The following is a 6203-nucleotide window of genomic DNA, read 5'->3' as shown; positions in this document are numbered from 1 at the left end:
ACTTCCAAATATTTGTGGATTTTCCAGTTCTCCATCTGTTAATGATTTCCAGCTTCATTCCATTATCATCAGAGAAGATGCTATATATAATTTCAATATTTTTATATTTTTTGAGACTTGTTTTGTGACTCAACAGTTGGTCTATCCTGGAGAATGATCCACATGCATGTGAGAAGGATGCTGTGGCAATTTGATATTATTTATGAATTCCAAGAAGAGATATTATGTTTGTAAACTGGTCTGTTCTTCTGGGCATGGTAAACTGTTTTATTTAAACACAGAGGCTTTACCTTTACTTGATTAAGTCAAGAATAGGGCTTTGATTCGACCATGTCATTAAGGCATGCAGGGTTGAGTCCCTACCCTCTTGGTGGGTCAATAAAACAGACTCTTATGCAGATGAAATAAAAAGAGGAAGAGAAATAGCTCCATAGACATGGCAGAGGTCCTGGGAAGACAGATGAGCCATTTGCTTGACAGTTTACAGCTAACCTTGTGAAGAGAACAGAACGATTGAGTAGCTGAGAAGGCCCAGAAAGAAACAAGCCCTATGCCAGCCTGTAGCTAAAAGGGAGGAAGGCTGAACCCTCATGGAGATCAGCAACCATCTTGCTTCAACATGTGGCAACTGACTTTGGTGAGAAATGAACCTTGAGTTGGGACCTTTAGAGCCTTGTAACTGTAAGCTCTTACCCCAAATAAATACCTTTTATAAAAGCCAACAGATTTCTGGTACTTTGCATCAGCACTCCTTTGGCTGACTAATACATTACAGGTGCTAAAATGCATGTATAAAAAGAAATGATACTATGGTTTTGGATATACAATATACAAGCATATAATTTGTAACTAGTACAAGAAAGGTGGGTGGACAGAGAAATATAGTAATAGTGTATGTGTATGCTATTAACCCAAGTTAATATCAAATCCAATATAATTGATATACATATATATATAAAGGATGCTAAATTTTAACTCCACGGAAACCACAAGGAAAATATATCCAGATAGAAGGAGAAAGGACAAACATATGATACAACACAATAAAAGGAAATAAGAAAGTAGGCATTAATGAAAAAAATGGGGGACAAAAAAGGAATAAGTAACAAGCCCCAGGAAGAGGGATGAGCCCTATATCAGCCTACAGCTGAGATCAGAAGAAGCTGGACCTGTGGAGCCTTAAGAGAGAAAAGGAGACAGGCATCACCCACCATCTTGCTTCAACATGTGGCAACAGACATTTGATGAGAAAGTACCTCTTTATGGTACCTTGTGGTGGACTCTTTAGTGCCTTGTAACTGTAAGCTTATACCCTAAATAAATATATTTTATAAAATCCAATAGATTTCTGGTACTTTACATCAGCACCCCTTTGGCTGACTAAAATAAATACACATCCTGCTGCTTTGGGGTACAATGTTCTTTATATGTCTGTTAGGTCTAGTTCATTTATTTTATTATACAAGTTCTCTGTTTCCTTACTGATCTTCTGTCTAGACAGTCTGTCCATTGGTGAGAGTTGTGTACTGATGTCTCCAACTATTATTTTAAAGGTATCTATTTCTCCCTTTAGTTTTGCCAGCATTTGCCTCATGTATTTTGGGGCACTGTAGTTAGGTGCATAAATATTTAGGACTGTTATTTATTCTTGATGGATTGCCCCTTTTATAAATATATAATGTCATCTCTTATACCAGATTTTGACTTAAAGTCTATTTTGTCCAATAGTAGTATAGCAACCTCAGCTCTTTTTTGGTTAATATTTGCATGGAATCTTTTTATTTTGAGAAGCAAAGTTTAGAAGGGATAAAGTGCACATATAATCATATATTTATCCTCTAAACAAGAGCTTTTTTTTTGAGGTAATGCGAGAGATTTTTATTTGCTAAACTTTAAAAACTGTTAAGCTATTAACTTTACTATTAACTATACTTTAATACAATATATAATAGTAAAATTATAATAATATTCTCTCAGTTGTAACAAAGGTGCCACACTAATGCAAAATATTAAAAAGGTGTAAAGGGGATTACGTATTTGAGAAGTCTGTATTTTTTGCATATTTATGTAAATTTACTTCTCTAATTTAAAAAAATAAAGGTATAGGCACACACAAAAAAGCTGTTAAGCAAAATTTCACTCCCTTACTGAGTATTATTCTTCTAATTTTCATAGGTAATGAAAGTAAGTATTTAAGCATTATACATTCTTAATTATTAAAGTTCAACTTTATAGCATACCTGTTAACTTATACTTTCAGGAATTTAAGATTTCTTTTATGTAGATATTAAATCTCAGCTTTAAAATAACTTAATTTTTTTATAGTGTGCCCTAAATACTACTTACTCTTTAATATTAACCACAACTTAAAAATCCATTTTAGCAATACAGATGGTATGTAAGAAAGATATTTTCATAGTCAGTGAATATGTCATAGGAATATACAAATTGATTATAGCAGTACCCAGTAGTTGCCAAATATTAAACATAGGTTACTTGTTCTTTCAGCTTCTAACTCAGGTGTCCGTTAATTTGTGATCTATGAACAACCTAAATAAGAAAATGTAAATGTGTGACTTATAAGGTCTACAAAGCTAAGGTCTAGATTACATTTCCAGATTTTTCATAACAAACAACTAAAATGAGAATATACTGATTCTTCCATCAACCACAAAGATCTATGATAATGACATGGCAAAAACAACCTAAACTATATGCTTACTTAGGGTCTGCTACTTAAAACGGATTAAAATAAAAATCAAGCTTGATTTTGAAAGGTTATCTGAAAGGGATGTTTAAGTCTTCCATGTTGTCAGGGTGAAAGAACAAAATTTTAATACCAGTCATTCACACAAATGATCTAACTATACATTTTGAGGAGACAGAAAATATAATATTGAAAGACAGTAGCTAATGTTCATTTTTCATATTAGCCTTCTAAAAGAGGTACTCCATTTTTCTTTATTCCAATCCTAAAGTCATATAAGCAACACACCTATTTTCAAATGAAGAGGAAATACATAAAGTCATCTTCTAAAGGAATGCTTTTCCAATAAAATTTTAAAATTCTATTAATATTTAAGTTACAAACCAAATATTGACAACCACAGATAAACATGTTTCCTATATAAAAACAGTCACTGTATGGCTATACTTTCAAATACAACTTCAGAACTAGTTGCAATAAGCCAATATATTTTCTCAGAAACTGAATCATTTCCTCTAGGTTACAATCCTTTATATGAAAAGTTTATTAGAATATTAAATAATTTATCATCTTCCTAAAAGCATGCTATAGAAAACTGAGTAGTTATTATTATTGAATATGAACAAGGCTCTGATGGTCCAGTAGTTTTTAAAGATTATATAAATATCCACATATCTTGAAAAGACAATACTATTAATTGGGTTGTAACATCCATAAAAATAACAGTTCTGTCAGAGTTAACAGATAAATTCACTCATTTTGTTTCTCCAATCTCCTACCAAGCAGCTTTCAGATTAGAATTGCAAGACAGATAAATCATACATTCTATGTGAAATCACAAAGATACTGTGAAAGAGTGCAGAAAATAAGCTAGAAATATCCATGTGCCAAAATCATACGCATATATTATCAAGATATCAAGATAAGAAACTCGGTGCCCTCTTAAAGTACTTGTCTCACAGACTCAGATCTGAGGTCTTTCACTGCAACTAGGAAAATGGACTTTGGTCAGAAAAAGGATGGGTGGTTCATATCCAGTCTGCTGTTGCCTCGTGGAAGATGACTTGTTAAGGAAGGAGGGTACATTAACTGTTTGCAAGAATTTTTTAAACATATGGGGGAAAGTACCCAGTTCAGCTTCTGCCTTTGTGACTTGCTCCTCCATTTAAGCCACGCTGTTCCTGATCATTTTCATGAGGGCCTCAGGTTTGTTGATCTTGCTTTAGATATGCCTCATCTCAGTGGCTTTCCCATAATGTGGGGTAGACCTTGACTGATGATGTGGGAGGAGTCATATCCAACATGCCCATGAATTTGTCCACTTTAGTAACCAGGTCTTTAAGACTTGAGTCTATTGCCTCAAATTCAGGCCAGACCCAGTGCCACTTGCAGCAGGAGGTAGGTGGCTTAGCCCATGGCCACACGGCATAATCAGGGCAGGTCAGAGATAGGTGCTGTGCTCTCTGGGCCCTCATCCTCCCACAGTCCTTAGGCACTGCTGTGGCTCTGCAACACGTTGCTGCTGTCCCAGCTCCACGTGGCTCAGTGTAGCTTGGGCTCATCCGTGAGCTCCTCACATAAGGATCCGCAACCCATGGCACAAACTTCCATGACCTGTGAAGGCCTGGAAATTTTTTCCAACCTTTCACTTTGGGTCCAAGGTGAGTCTCCTGCAAACACCACACAGATGGATCATGTTTTGTTTTGTTTTGTTTTAAATCCATTCTCCCAACCTATGTCTTTTCATTGGGGAGTTTAATCCATTAACATTTAGTGTTATTACTGTAAAGGCAGTACTTCAGCCATTTTGTCCACTGGTTTTGATATGTCATTCCTTTTTTTTCCTTTGGTCTCTCCTTTCCTTTATTGCAACCTCCTTTTCTGTATAGTTGATCTTTTGTGATGTATCTGTTACCTTTCTCATACTAGTTTCTGTGAATTTTAAAAATACTTTCTTTGTGGTTGCCATGGGGTTTATATTGTACAACCTACATCTATAACCTGCTAACTTGAAAAGATGCCAAATTAGCTTCAATAGCATATCTATTCTTTGAATCTTCTTTTCTTCACACTACTACCAGTCACTCCCTTCTGTCTTTTGCTTTGAAATTGCACAACTCCCTTTAATAATTCTTGTAAGGCAGGCCATTTGTCGACAAACTGTATTTTACTTTTATTTTATTTTTTTTATTATTTCTCTCCCCTTTCCCCTCCCCACCCCGGTTGTCTGTTCTCTGTGTCTATTTGCTGTGTCTTCTTTGTCCACTTCTGTTATTGTCAGCAGCACAGGAATCTGTGTTTCTTTTTGTTGCGTGATCTTGTTGTGTCAGCTCTCCACATGTGAGGCACCACTCCTGGGCAGGCTGCACTTTCTTTCATGCTGGGCGGCTCTCCTTACGGGGCACACTCCTTGCGCGTGGGCTCCCCTACGTGGGGGACACCCCTGCGTGGCAGGGCACTCCTTGCACACATTAGCACTGCGCATGGGCCAGCTCCACACGGGTCAAGGAGGCCCAGGGTTTGAACCGTGGACCTCCCATGTGGTAGATGGACACCCTAACCACTGGGCCAAGTCCGCTGCCCTCTGTGAGTATTTTAAACTATCCCTCATTTTTGAAGGACAGTTTTGGCTGGCACCTTTTATCTTTCAGGACCTTTATCTTACCACTGCCTTCTCACCTCCATGGTTTCTGATATCAGATCAGCACTTATTGTTATTGAGGATCCCTTGTATATGACAAATTGATTTTCTCTTGCTGCTTTCAGAATTCTCTCTTAATTTTGGCATTTGACATTGTGATGAGTCTCAGAAGAGGTCTATTAGAATTTATTCTATCTGGAATACACTGCACTTCTTGGACATGTAATTTTGTCTTTTGTAAGAGTTGGGAAATTTGGGGCCATTATTTCTTCAAATATTCTTCTGCCCTTTTCCTTTTTCTCCTCTCCTTCTAGGACACTCATGACATGCAGGTTTTTGTGCTGTCACTCAAATACCTGAGATACTGCTCAAATTTTTTATATTGTTTTCTCTATCTGTTCCTCTATGATTTTCATTGTCCTGTCTTCTAGTGTGCTGATTCTTTCTTCTGGCTGTTCAAAATCTATGCCTCTAGAGTATTTTTAATCTCCATTATTGTGCCTTTCACACCCATAATTTGTTTCTTCTTACACTTTCAAATTCTTTTTTATGCTCACATTGGCTTCTTCATATCCTTTAGCTCTATATCCATATTTTCTTTCAATTCCTTTAATTGACTTGAGATTTGTTTGAACTTTGTTGATTAGTGGTTCCAAATTTTGTCTCCTCTGAAATTTTAATTCTGAGCCATCTCTTCCTGTTTCTTAGTATGATCTGTAAATTTTTCTGATATCTAGGCATCTGGTTATCTTGATGAGTTAACTCTGAAGGTCACTTTCTCCCTCTTATCTAGGATTTTATTATTGATTGGCTTTGTGTTAAGGTTCTTTTTTAATGGTTGGTCCAATTTATCCT

At 36.2% G+C, this 6203-nt stretch overlaps 1 pseudogene; it reads right to left on the bottom strand.

Annotated features, from left to right (window-relative positions):
• Nucleotides 1-2795: 2795 nt before the first annotated feature.
• Nucleotides 2796-5392, bottom strand: LOC101442907 (biogenesis of lysosome-related organelles complex 1 subunit 4-like; annotated as a pseudogene).
• Between the last annotated feature and the right edge of the window lie 811 nt (nt 5393-6203).

This window comes from Dasypus novemcinctus, chromosome 29 (assembly GCF_030445035.2).
Source record: "Dasypus novemcinctus isolate mDasNov1 chromosome 29, mDasNov1.1.hap2, whole genome shotgun sequence".
Classification (NCBI taxonomy): domain Eukaryota; kingdom Metazoa; phylum Chordata; class Mammalia; order Cingulata; family Dasypodidae; genus Dasypus; species Dasypus novemcinctus.
Note: the sequence above shows the minus strand (reverse complement) of the source record. Positions and strands in the feature narration are given on the sequence as shown.